The sequence below is a fragment of the Fukomys damarensis genome, unplaced genomic scaffold, assembly GCF_012274545.1.
Source record: "Fukomys damarensis isolate Sample0158 unplaced genomic scaffold, DMR_v1.0_HiC HiC_scaffold_10, whole genome shotgun sequence".
NCBI lineage: Eukaryota > Metazoa > Chordata > Mammalia > Rodentia > Bathyergidae > Fukomys > Fukomys damarensis.
The window spans coordinates 26,905,835-26,920,102 of NW_022900922.1; the positions used below are offsets into that span (position 1 = coordinate 26,905,835).

The 14,268-nt window shown below is 42.5% G+C and overlaps 1 long non-coding RNA gene and 1 pseudogene across 5 annotated transcripts in view; both read left to right on the forward strand.

The window, feature by feature from the left end:
- LOC104861447 overlaps positions 1-14,268 on the forward strand; it is a 125,774-nt gene that overhangs the window by 45,110 nt on the left and 66,396 nt on the right. For 4 of the 5 annotated variants that reach the window (XR_780046.1, XR_780045.1, XR_780043.1 and 1 more), the window contains exon 3: positions 864-1,021. This is a non-coding gene — a long non-coding RNA (uncharacterized LOC104861447). Of the gene's footprint in view, positions 1-863; positions 1,022-13,742; positions 13,846-14,268 lie in introns of those variants that run through there. The other variant, XR_780044.1, reaches the window with a different exon arrangement.
- LOC109117986 lies at positions 8,370-8,619 on the forward strand (annotated as a pseudogene).

The following is a 14,268-nucleotide window of genomic DNA, read 5'->3' on the forward strand; positions in this document are numbered from 1 at the left end:
GCAATTAATTCTGTTTTGGGTCTTTCATTAGTGGGACTTCTATTGTTATGCATTGGCAGTATGGAGGGTCAACCCTCAAGGGTGACCCTGCTACCCAGAACTCGAGGCAGATGGTGAAGAATGGCCTGGAATGACCTGAGTCAGAGCTCACAGGCACTGCATTCAGTGCTCTGCCAGCCTGAACTAGAAGCAATTGGTCCCAAAATATCCATTTGGAGGAACGTCCATTTAAACTCTGAAAAAGTGTCCTCAGTTGGGGGAACTTTTTCACCCAGAAGACATTTAGCAGTTTCTGGGCACACTTTTGGTTGTCATAACTGGAAATGGGTGAGAGGCTACTAGCATAGAGGGCAGAGGCTGGGGATGCTAGGCATTTTCCAATACACAGGAAAGCGCCTCCTACAAGAATTATCTGGCACAAAATTCAATAGTGCCAAGCTTGAGAGACCTGGTTTTGAAATATAATCTCATTAAAGACCTGAGAAGGTCATAGCACAGTGTCCGTTGATCAGCAACATCAGCTGAGTTATTACCGGTCATCATTTTGCAGCATTACCATGTAACGTCCAAGTTGGCCATCTTTTATAAGTGATCCCTGGGTGGTTACTAGAAAAGAGCACCCTGGATGCCCGTCTCCTCTTGGTGACTGCTCATATCCCTGAGCCCCAGCACACACCACAATGTCACCAGCTGGCTGTCAACAACCTAAGTTCTCCCATCACTGTGCCTCACTCCTTTCAAATCAATACCTGCATTGAAGGGTTTTTGTTTTTGTTTTTTCATATAGAGGAGGCCAGGTGTATAGCTAGCAGTGGGTGGCATGGGCTGATCACTGAAAAAATGTTTCTCTGGTCTCACTTAAGGATTTGGCAGGAGGACGGTTCCAAAGGCAGCACCTCCAAGGGGAAGACACGCAATCATTGTGCTCCTTCAAACCAAGCTCAGCTCTGCCTTTCAAACCAAACTCCAGGACTGCCATCTTCTAATGTGTAAAACAGCAGTAACAATTCTTACTGTCAAGGTTGGTATGAGAATTAATTGAATTAATGAATGTAAACTATGCAACATATCGATGGTATGATAGGTTTTTGGTGTTTTGGTGCTAGGGATGGAACCTAGGGCATTTTCCCTGAGCTACATCCCCAGCCTTATCTTTAGAAGGATTTGCTAAGTTATTAAGTTGCCCAGGCTGAGCTTGATCTTGCCTCAGTCTCCTGGAGTGCTGGGAGGTATGTGCTATGACTCCTGGCTCCATAATAGGTATTTAAATGGTGCCTATCATTAGGAAAAATCAGGACAGGTGGCTGCTATAGCTTGAGAGTGTACTTTAAGGTTCGTATCCTGGAAGCTCAGTCCCAAGTATGACAGTGTTGAGATGGTGACAGTTTTTGAGATGAGTACTAATAGAAGGTAATTAGTCTGTGGGGCACTGTCACTGAGAGTTAGTTACTGTGAGAGCAGGTATTTATAAAGTGAGGCCACTCCATGCATTTGGGCCCTTGTGTTTCCAGCCAGTTCCCTTTCTGTTTCTCTGACACAGCTAGGGGTTCTTTCCCAGGATGCTGGCGCTGTCCTGTTAGACCTCTAGAACTGTGAGCCAGATAAACCTTTTATTTATAAAGTACCCAGCCTCAAGTATTTTGTTAAAGTAACACAAAATAGACTAACATACTGGCGTTAGAGGATGACCTGGAGTACAGCCTGTTTGTTAAAAGAGGGACCCGGATGCTTTGGGATGGGCTTTGTTCATGTTCCCAGTGGTCTCCACCCACCCAGGTACTTCCTACTGCAGTTTGGGAAGGTTGGGATAGCCTCTCCAGGACCCCTGGGAGCTCTCCGTAGAGGAGTCCAGTCAGCCTCTGCTGAGATATTTGAGGGTTGGAAAAAATAACTAGGTTACCTGAGGGCGCACATGGGAGGATTTTGGCCATGCCTGTACCCTGCTAGCTGTGGTGTAGGGGATGCTGTGTGACTGTCATTCCACCCTCCTACTCCTTACACTGTTTGAACTTTCCTTTCCTTCCCTCTAAGTGGATAAAATTGTCTATTTCATGGTAGTTACATGAGGATTAGGTGATGAGGATGGCAATGATGATGACGATAAATAATCAATATGAAAGGAACTGATTATGGTGGGAACTTGGTAGAAGTTATTTTTTAAGGAAGAGCCAAATTCTTCATGCAAGTGAATCCTCCCCCTCTCCTAAAGCAGACCTCTGGCCTCATCTTTCCTGCCCATCCCACCTTCTCTCGTAGCTTTACTTGCTACTTTCTGGGCACCAGTAAACAATCACTATGCCAAATGGAGCCTCCATGCTGCAGTGCACTACAGTGAAGAATTTATGGGTCTTTTGCTTTGTTCAAAATGTTTGGTATTTAGGGATATCTATTAAACAGAGAGTTCAAATCCTTCCCTTTCCTACTATATCCTGTAAGCACTCTGAGGTGGTTATGGTTTAGATCTAAAATGTCCCACCAAAGTCTCATGAATTCTGAGGTTGGGCTTTTGGAAGGTGATTGGATCGTGCAGATTCTACATTCATCAGTGGACTCATCCACTGATGAGTTTATGCTGAATGTGCTGTTAAGAGATAAGGTCTAGTTGGAGGCAGATTACTGAAGTGTGACTTGGAAGTCTCTGCCTTGTAAAAATCTAGCTTTCCCTCTGTACTACCAAATCCCTATCTCATAAGGGCGTACCAAGATGGTTGAAGATATGGAAAAGTGGACATTGAGGGCTCTTCATGATGTTCCTGAGAATCACACAGGAACTTCTGGCATCTATGGTCCACTCAGCAGAAACCTAGCCACAGAATATACTTACTGTCTTCACAAGGGATATAAACTGGACCTCATCTTTCTTTTCTTCTGAGTATCTCTAAGTCTGTTGCTTTTTCTGGGCAGACAGAGGTGCTCGGGATTATATAGCTACATTATTTTCACCAATGTATAGGCAATTGCCATAATTAAATCTTCTAGAACGTTTATGACCCCCAAGACTCGTAATATTTGCCTCACCAGTACATTTTAGTACTTCATTGTAATTAGTTTAGAACTTCATGCTGACTTCTGTTATCCTTCAGTTGGCTTTATTTATTGACTATTTCTTTGGTTTTGCTTTATAATTTTTAATTTTATTTTTAAGAGCATTTTTCCTGATTGAGCATAAATTTCCTAAAGGCATGAATTGAACTTCTGACTATCTCCTGTAAAGCTGAACAAAGGCCTGGACATAATATCCACTCAATAAAGGGTCCTCTAATCCAGTGTGTGTGGGGGGAAACCTTGTCTTTCTAGTTCTTCCTCCTAGTTTACCTTGTGTTGGAGGCCCAGATGTAGTGCAATAACCCAGAGCAGAGAAGTTCAGGTGAATGGAAGGTAGGAGGGAAGCAGGAAGAAGACAAAAAACAAGACTGATAGCAGCCCACCCGGCCCTCAGCTCCTGATGAAAAGAAACCAAAGCCATCGATTCACTTCAATTGCTCTTGGACCTGAAATGACTCCCTCCCCCAGTCCTGTAGGAAAATTCAATTAAAGGGTCCATCTGCAGGCAGCAGCTGAAGAGGAATGACAGTGGCGAGGCCCACATTTTCATAAAAAAGAGCCCTTCTCCTCCTGGTCCGCCCCTCCCCCTTCCTTATTAGACCCAGCCCTTCCGTCTACACTGCAATTCTCCCAATTAGGCTGGCTCAGAGGCACAGCTTTCATCTGTTCTTTTCAAAAGCGTGCACATTAAGGACTCAGTACTTCTTAGAGGTGCAGGACTTGCTGGGGGAGAGAGGAACCCCACAAAAACAGCCCTCAGAGGCCAAGGACCGGAAGCCTCAGTTGATTTCAGTGGCTTTGTGTAGCAGCATGAGTTCTGCAGGCTGTCCAACCCGCAGACAAGATGTGCTACAGAAAGTAATGATGATAAAAACCTCAACAGACAACCTTTCTGGGCTTGAGTGAGGAGCTCAGAGAAAAGCAGAAGGGAAGGATTAAATGTGATGACCTTCAAAAGCCTGCACCCTTCATGCCCATCATGCAGGGAACAATTTCCATTTTTCTGTTGTTCCAAAGGGATGATGGTGCTTGGTCTCTCTAGCTAAGGGGCCCTTAAGAAACCTACCATCCTGTAACTAAATGTTGCCCACCAGTGTTTGCTGGGGCTATTTTAAAAGTGAAAGATGGGGCTTCCGGGCACTGAGTACCTCTTTCCTCTCCCCATCTTCTCTTCAAAATAACCAAAGCTATGGCAGTGAGACTGAAACACTGTCCCCACCAGGCCTCAGCTTGTACTCCATAGTGGCTGGAGTTCTCTCAAGGGACACCTGGTTTACCCTGAAGATGTCTCAGGTCTCCTCCTTCCTTCTGCTCCCTTAGGGCTATTTTCAATTAGAGAAGTAAGGGAAGAATTTTTAATTAGAGAAGTAAGAAAAGTCATTGTCCTGTCTGTCACCTCAAGTGAGAGGAGCAGAATGCTCTTGGGATGTGATGTAGGCCCAGCAGGAGGTTGTGCACTTGGGTCCTAATTCAATGTGGCTGGGGAGTACATGTGGATTCCACCGCTTTGGCTGTCAGCAAAGTGCCACAGACTGGGGGCTTCCACCACAGATATTTATTTTCTCACAGTTCCAGATGCAGAAAGACTGAGTGTCATCAAGGAGTCAGCAAGGTCCATTTCTTCCAATGCCTCCCTCCTTGGCTTGCAAATGACTGACTGTCTTTTCCCCAAATCCTTACATGGTTCCTTTGTATGTGTGTGTGTCTTACTCTCCTTTTCTGATAAGGACATTTGATTACTGGGTTAGAGTCTCTTTTTAAAAAACTGTATCTCCAAATAGTCATATTATATTCTGAGCTACTGAAGTTTAGTACCTGAATATGTGAATTTTGGGGACATGAAATTCAATTCAGAACAATGTAACAAAAAATGGGCTCATTGTTGGCCAGTGTAATCACTTTACCTCAGGAATTTGAGCACTTTGAGGAGACATCAACTTTACACAAGACTTTCTTTTAAAAAAAACTTCTAGTTGATATTAATATGCTCCTGTTTTAGTAAGTGTAAAATAGAATTTGGGGTGCTACTTTAGACTACTGTGTGAAATTGGATAGGAGAGATTCTTCTACATGTACACAATCAATTTAATCAAGAAAGAACTCAGAAAAATCTCTTCCTGGCCTTGAAGGAGTCAGTACATCTCACACACAGGTACAGATGGAGGCACCTTCTTAGTTAAGATCTGTTTGCGTCATCCCAACCTCATGAGACCCTATATCATTTTTTGCATGTGGTATCATCAGCATTTCTTTTCTTACCTTTTCACAGGCTGTTCCCTGTTCTTGAAATTCTCTGTACATTCTTAAAACCATGGAGTATTCCAGACAGAAAGCTTAGGACAAATTAGCCTTACAAACACTCTCTGACTCCTCTCCTGGAAGAAGTAGTTTTGGGATAACCACAAGCCATGAGGCACTGCTTCTCTGGGAATGGTTCCCTCCTTGCTCTGATTCACACATGGCCTGCTGGGAAGGGATGCTACCAGAAATATGCAGTGTATGGCATCCATGCAGCCCCATGCAGAGTGCTGCAAATGCTCTTGGCATAGTTCTCAGGAGCCCAGGGAAAGTCCTCAGTTTCCAGCTGCTTTTCAGAGCTGAAACCACATGTTATGGCTTGTCTCTAGGTGTTCCTCCAAAGCCTCATGCAGTCATAGGTGGGACTTTTCAGAAGTGGCTGGATCTAGGGTGTGTGATGCTGGAATTAAGGGTGTGATGCTGGGGTCAAGGGTGTGTGATTACTAAATTAGTCCACTGACTGGCATAGTTCTGGGTGTGGATAATGGGAAGGCCCACCCTAAGGGCCTGTAGCCTGAATGGAATATAAGAGACAGAAACATCACTGCTGCCATCACTTGCTACTTTGTTGTGTGCTGTCTTTCTGCCTTCTGCATTCTGCACACTGTGAACTGTTTCTCCTTTGCGATGTCCCTCTGTCATGACACCCTGCCTAGGAGTCAGCCAACTATGGACTGGAAACTCTACAAACTGAGCTGCAAATAGTCTTTCCTCTTTTGACTTTGAGTGTTGGGTATTTTCTCTAAATAATGAGAAAAGTAACTAAGACACCACATGAACCTTTGATCACAGCAAGCACAGCTGGGTTTGCTATACATTTAATTAGAGGTCAGACTGGACATACTTGCATGCTTTCAGTCTTTCATGATTGTCCGTGCCATTGTATCCTGGAAATACCCGGCCCATACTTCCACATGAGTGATTTCTCTCTTTTAGGTGAGAGGCTTCAGATAATCACGAGCTTCACATTCTTCTCACCCTCCTCTTCCCGTACTTTGTGGCTTGACTCCTCCCAGGAGACAGGGCAGTAGAATGGCAGAGGACTTGGACTGTCTTTCAGATTGCCTGGGTTCAAACCGGACTTCGTCCTTTAGAATTGTAGGACCTTATCCATTCCCGTTGCCTCCCTGGACCTCTGTCACTCATGCATAAAATGAGGGTCATGAGAACCTCCTTTGTGTGAGGACCCAGAATAGGGCTTGCAAAGAAGCATGCATAGCATGAGTGCTCAGTGCTGGTATTATTACCCTTTGAGGTGTCAAATGATGTCAAGCCCTTTTGAATTTCAACAAATTATAATTGGGAATGTTTGGGGATAACCTCTGGAAATAAGCAGGATTCAAGGATGTCTGATGTCATATTCTATTAATCTGTCCACCAGCAAAAAAGGCAGAAAATCTTCTCCAGGTGACAACAGACTGCTCTGTTTTGAAGAAAGATCTAGAGTCCCAGAACTAGCAGGGGTCCTTGCTGTGCAGCCCAACATCTGGTTGGACATTTGCTGAACTGGTCACTTGGGGATCCAGTGTGATTGCTATACTAAGATGTTTTGAGTCAAGGAAAGAGGAAAAGGGTGAGGACAGAGGAGTCATTGTGTGGTTATCCGATTGTATAAGATGAGGACCACTGGGAGAAGCATGGCATCTGTCTGCCATTATGATGCTTGGGCCAGTTCAAGGATTTGATAAGAAGTGGGGTATAGAAGTGGAAGGACCTGTTTTTCTGCTAACTTCATGTTTGGGCTTAGGAACAGCTAGAGGTTGGGAAGGAAACTCCCTACTTTTACACAGGTTCCATCACTGCTTTGGCTACTAAAAAATAACCAGGTATAAAGGTGTGAGAAGGACATCAGTCATTTCATAATGGCCACAGCTCTCTTTAGGATGGGAACAGTCCTGCAAAAGGCTTTGTGAGGTAAAGTCATGCAGACCCTTGAAGGTGAGCAGAGGACACAGGCTGATTCTTGCAAAAGGAAATATTGGTAACAGCTCTGTCAGGTCTGGCATTCTTGTGTAAATACCTCAGGGTTTTCAGTTAGCAAAATTTGCTATAGCCCATTTTGAACCCAGAAGTTTTAGAATCCTTAGGGACATCGAAGTTTGGATGTACAAGGGCTAGTCAAATCATACAGTGTGTGCTTAAGTTAAAATAAATCGTGACAGTTAAAGACACATTGCCATTAATCCCCCTCAAAACACTTCTCCTCACTTGGAACAAATTTATCCCTATCATTCTTGCAACTTTCTGTAGCAGTTTTGGAAGTCTTCTTTTGTGTCTTTTGTGAGTGTCTTCATGCCCCAAATTAACATTTACCTTTCATGGTCATTTTGATGTTGGGGAAGAACCAGAAGTCACACAATTTCGGATCTGATGAGTAGAGTGGATGAGGATACACTGTAATATTTTTATCTGATGGAAATTGCTGTAAATATTTTGAAACAGGACACTGAGGTAGCCATGACATTGTAATTAAAAACACTTATGCAAGAGAACTTCCAGAAAGGCTTCAGAAAGTTGAAGAATGATGGGACAAATATGTTTGAAGCAAGGGGAATTATTGTAAGGGGGATTGATGGCAATGTGTCTTTTACTGTAATACATTTTTTAAACATTCACCATATATTTTGATCATACTGCCTATATCTAGTGAAATAATCTTCTAATCCCCACATTAGGGCTATGTCCAGGACAGAGAGTCTGTGATGACAGAATCCAGAATAAGAAAAGGGAAGCAAGGATGTATTGGCTCTTTCTTCAGTACCCCCAAATATGAGATTCACAACACTTTTTATCTGCCTTATTTGTGACTCAACTTCAGTATAGTTACTCTGTTCTTTGCTGATCCCCTCTTTGTACACTAATTAGTACAAAGGCTGTATCAACAGTAAGGAGGAGGAACTCTCACTGCCATTTAGGACTAGTAGTTTTCCCCTAGTTCCACACATGAAGTGGGTATCCTTTTCATTTTCATCAGCATCTTGGGTCCTCTACAAAATGGCTTTAAAATACAGTGGGAGCTGAGCAATATGTCTGCTTCCTTCACCACCTTCCTCAAGAATGCCTAGGAGCCAGTGCTGGTCACATCCTTCACCATCAGGAGTCCTGCTATAGCTCTGCTCGCACTCAGCCCCTACCCCAAATACTCCAGCGTGATCAACCAGGCCATACCCTACAGCTACCCAGTTCCTGTCCAAGATGATAGGAACATGACCGATGTGCACAGCCACCTCTGAGGACCCCCAGAGCCCTAGCTTGGAGTGGCTGAAGAAATTGTGAGCACCTCTGTCCATGGAAAGGGAGAAGGCTTGCAATAAAAATGTGAACCCCCTTAAAATAAAATAAAATAGGTCACTAACATATACTAATAATTCCAAAACATATTTGATCTATCATTTTCTAATCATCTGTTCACCTCTCATCCACTAATTCCACTCTTGACTTTCAAATCATTCATCCTGATGGATGCCAGGAACTGTGCTAAGCTGGGTTCTTTAACAACTACAGTGATTTGTTTTGGTGGCTTTAAAATGAAATTTTTTAAAAAGTCAAATCTGAGGGTACAGCAAAATATGAAACAACACAAGGAGAAAGTGTAGAGAATACTGTTGTTACTTGTATAAAATGGCATGTATGAAATTATAAAGATGAATGAAACAATGAAAAATGATATTGTTTGTTGGTGAGATAGTGTTAGCATAAATTATTTTTATTTTGGTATTGTGAATGTTCAGTATACTTAGTTGTGCAATTAATTATGTTGAAGAGCACAGATCATAAAAAATACTCATCTGGTAAAACATCAACAGTATGGTTCTGTAACTTATAGTATATTGCACTACTAAAAACTACAAAATCTATTCTCCTGGCTCTGCTTCATGAGAAACAAAGATCTGCTTGAATTGTGTGTATTTTTCATCTACATCTCATTTCTTCCTTTTCAAGCATATCATCTGCTAGTCTTCTTCATAAAAATCTCACTCTCAGGAATAAATCGTGATCATCCTGCCGTTGTATCCCATTTTGGTGCCTTATTTTAGAAAGTAATTTCCCAGCACGGGACAGCATGCATTTCAGGACTGAACTGAAACTCTATCCCAGTCATATAACTGGGCAGCTCCTGGCTGGTGCTTAAATGAACTATTTTATGAGTGGGACATCCCAAACACCTTGCCCTTCCTTTCCCTATCACTTGTGTCCCATCCATCTCTTGGGTGGATCAAAGGGCACCTCCCCCCTGAGCACACAAATATAATGGTGTATACTTCACAGCCCCTTGAACTTATTCAACATCTGTCATCTCTGTCACTCATTTAGAAACTAAACTTTACTGCCTCGCCTCCACAGTGATGTTCAGAATATTTGACAACCTGTGTCTCATGGTTACTGACCCGCCAATGTGGACAGGGCCACAATAGGGAGAGTTATGGAGGTCACCTGCAGTACAAAGTGTTGGTGCCTCAACTGCCAATACTGGAAGAGTTTGGGAGCAATAAGGAGTGGAGACTTAGACTGCAGATAGGGAAGCATTTCAACAATTTAACAAGCTGTATATCTACAATTACTTAAACCAGCATAAACTCTTTTGATGTCATATTCTTATACATCTGAGATCTCTCTAAACCTTTCCATTTAAATTTGGAATTTCTAGACGTCCACGTTATGTCTTATATTTCTTCATGTCCTATGGATCTATCCCAGAGGCATCCTTAGAGTAGGAGTTGTGGTTTGGTGCTGTGGTTCATAGGATGCAAAGTTGGGGATGTTTGGTGAGTTAAGACGAGCAGTAGCTGACTCTATAAATCAGAAATTAATCACAATCTCAGACAGAGTCTTTTGACAACTAACCAGGGACTGAATAGTCCAAGATGGCCTTACTCATGTCTGCTGATGATCTTGGGCTGTTGTAGGATGCTCTGGTTTTCTGCCATGTAGAGTCTGGTCTCAGATATCTGGGTTTCTAATGGAGTGGTAGTGCTCCAAGAGGAGCAAGAGCCAAGGCACAAGCATCTATTAAGTCTTTTCTCATGTTACTTTTGCTGATTTTCCATTGGCCAAAGTAAGTCCATGTTGAGCCTCAGCTGGCTTGGGGCGAGATGCCACAGGATGTGCTTCATGGAGACCACAAACATGGTGATCAACCACAGACTACATGATCTCTAAGATCTTGTGGTTCCAACACAGTTTTCCCAGGGACACATGGTCTCAGCTTCAGATATGAAATCTAGAAACACATGGATGGAACGTAAGCAGCCCACAAATTCCCCACTGTCATTAGGACCACAAAGTAGGGTTGATCATTTCTCCCATGATGTACAACTCTTTCATGCACATTGACACTTAAAATTGTTTGCCCCTTTAAGACTGGACTTTTTTAGTTAGATGCAATTTGTGCAAAACTGTAGTTGGAAGAGAAAAATTAATGAGATTTGCACATCATTCTATAGTCTTTGAGCTTGATCCTGATTGAATGTATGTGCATGTCATGTATATGGGTTATGTTTAATAAATATTTGGTAATCTCTACCCAAGATATATTAATAAACTCATACTCATAGTGTGTATCTTCCCATTCATGAGAGGAGACTATACATATATATATTTGTCCTCTGCTAAAAGCTAATATGAGGGCCAGAGATTTGGCTCAGTGGTTTTGCCACCTGTCTCGCAAATGCAAGGGCCAGAGTTTGATCCCTGGTACCAAAAAAGAAAAAACAAAAACAAAAAAAAGCAAAACTGATATGTGTCCCCAAAATTCATATGTTGAAACCTTAATTTCCAGTGTAATGGCATTAGAAAGTGGGAGTCTTTGGTAGATTATGGTCATATCAGTAGAACCCTCATGGTTGGATTAATGCCCTTAATATTAAAGGTCCCCGAAAGTCTCTCTTTCTGCCTTGTTGTGAAGACACAACAAGAAATTGGGAGTCTGTAGCCTAGAAGGGGGCCCTTAGCAGAACCTGTTTTAGGATCTGGGTGTTCCTGCATTAGCAGGGTTGGGTTTCTCCTCTGTCCTTGGCTTGAACAAGATGTCATAAAAAATATGGTGAATGGGGCCGCGAATTTAGCTCAGTGGTACCATGCCTGCTTTACAAGTGTAAGATCCTGAGGTCCTGAGTTCAATCCCCAGTACTAGAAGAAAAAAATATGACAGATGTATAAATTTAAGAAGTGAATTACAGTAAAAGGTACAATGCCATCCGTTCCTCTCAAAACCCTCCTCCTTTCTTTGAACATACTTATCCCACCATTTTTGACACTTTCTGAAACAGTTCTGGAAATCCTCTCTTGTCTCTTTAGTTGCAATGTCCTGGTTGCCTTTATGTCCTTAACAGACACAAAACCTTTATCTTTCATTTTGTCTTTGGGGAAGAGCCAGAAATCACATGATGCCAGATCTGGTGAGTAAGGTAGATGAGGACACACGGCAATGCTTCTATGAGACTGCCTTTCTGTTGAATGGTACATGGTAGCAGCATTCTCCATATTTTTGATCTACCTCATAAAGACACTCATAAAAGAGGAACTGCTTCAGAAAGTGGCAAGAACGATGGGAGAAGCGTGTTGCAAATGAGGGGCAATGTTTTCAGAGGAAGCTAATAACAATGTATCTTTTACTGTAACAAGTTAAAAATTTAACCTTCCATTGTATTTTTGGGTCACACTTGGTAGATAGCTGGCTCCTTCCTGTGTTTTCAAGTGCTCATTTCTGTATGCCTGAACATCCTTAATGTCTTTCTCTCTTTCTAAGGACTTTAATCAGATTGGATTAGGGTCCACATTAATTACCTCATTTAAGACTTTTTAAAGGCCTTTTCTCCAACAGAGTCATATTCTGAGGTACTGGAGGTTACAGCTTCAATATATGAATTCAACAATTCGCCTTATAACAGATCCAAAGGAGACACTTCCATATCTCACTTGGGAACTGCCGGAGAATTGTTTTTGGGCTGGGTCAGAGTCAGCACCTACCTGCCCAGGTAGTTCTGATCAAATGCTGCAGAGTCCCATAGAACGCTGCACATGGACAAAAGCACACGAATACGCACACAAGACCTTGCTGGTACAGAGAATTCTGCCCACTGGGTTGGCCCCCATTTCACCATCCTGGCTACCAAGGCTCTCATCATAGTCACAGTAGAGAAATCAGACCCAGATTCCGAGGCCCCATCTGAACAGCACTGTGCTCTCTGATGGACTTACTGGTTGCATGTTAGACCTCATGAGTGACCTAGTGTATGAGCAGATAGTTGTTACTGTCCACTTTGGGCCATGAGATGAGTCTCAGCAGGGTCAGGCATGGACCTAGTATAAGTGAACAAACCAGAATTTAGTGAAGATCTGCTACCTCCAAAGCCATGCATTTCCCAGGGCTACCATAGAGGCAATGCTTCAAATATAAAATAACCCTAGACTTCATGGTGCTTAACTTTATAAGCCAACCTGACTGGGTCACAGGGTGTCCCATTATTTGGTTGAACTTATTTTGGGTATAGAGGTGTGTTTCTGGATGAGATCGACATCTAAATTGGTGGACTGAGTAGAGCAGATTGCTCTGCCCAATGTGTGTGGACCCATCCAGTCCACTGAGAGCCTGAACAGTGCCAAGGGCACAGTGGGGAAGGATTTGTTCTCTCCCTGCCTGGATGTAGCAGGGATGCTGGTTTCTCTCTTGCTATTCAGCTTCCACAGTCATGTGAGCCAATTCTGTATCTTTCATCTCTCTCTCTCTCTCTCTGTCTCTCTCTCTCTGCATGTATGCATATATGTGTGTGTCCCCTTTTTTCTCAAAAAGCCACACTAACACAGACTCCCAAATACTTTACAAATGCTTTTCCCACATAACTTAATAAGCTACTCACCTATCTTCTTGTTCAATAAAAACCAATCAATAAAAAGTAATTTGATTTATTCTAATTTTTGTATCAAATTGAAAATAATAATATCGTGCTTTGAAACTGATCTCTATCCAGATTTTTATGTTTTAAAATGATTTTTCTGTGTACAAGATGAGTGATGGAGCTTTCAAACTCTTCTTTCAATTCTTACTATTAAACTTGTGCTCATCAGGTGAGAGGGATGGGCTGGTGTTTGCTGAGTGACCGCTGTGTGCAGGCAGCAGTGCAAAGCCACACATAATCTTTACAAGCATTGCCTTAGTCAGTGTCTTTCTTATATGTGTTGGGGTTGGATGGCCTCTCTGAGATCATTTGCTGAGAACATTCTAGGAACATGCACCAGTTTGTCAGGATTTTTTAAGTCCATAGACTATCTTTACAGGGGCAGGGCTGCATTCCAAATAGGGCTGGACTGCTACGAAATTCTCAGGATCTTACCAATCCAACATATGGGAGACAGGAGCACATCTTATACAAAAAATCCCAGCTGAGCTGTCTTTCTAGGTTCCCCCTGCCTTGTCATCGGGTCTGGAAAGCAACACGCCCATCATGGGCCGCTGACTGCAGAAGACAACCCTAGAACAGCCAGGACCCTGTGGGTATCAGAACCCCGAGGTGAATGTTCAGCCTTAATCACACTTCTTGTCGGTAGCACTTACACATGGAGTTGATGAATTTAACAAGAAACACATGTTTTCATTTAAATTACAATTAGCAATTAGAGAGTTAAGTGTGCCCTAGATAGAATATATAATTGTTGTTGAGTTTGTGGCATAGTTACTTTACTGTTGCCATTCTCTTTTTATGTTTTGCTTTATGATTTTATAGTAAATTTATGCAGAAGTGGTGAGAGAAGCCCCAGCTAAATGAAAGTGCTGGTTTGGAATCATTTGCTTCTACAAAAAAATAAAAAAGGTCACCATCCCAGACCCACTGCAGACTCACTGCCCAATAGGATTCTCCTTGTTTTAGGGAAAGTAGGAAGAGAAGACAGTTTACATATCCTTTTACCAATTTCAGCTGGATAATT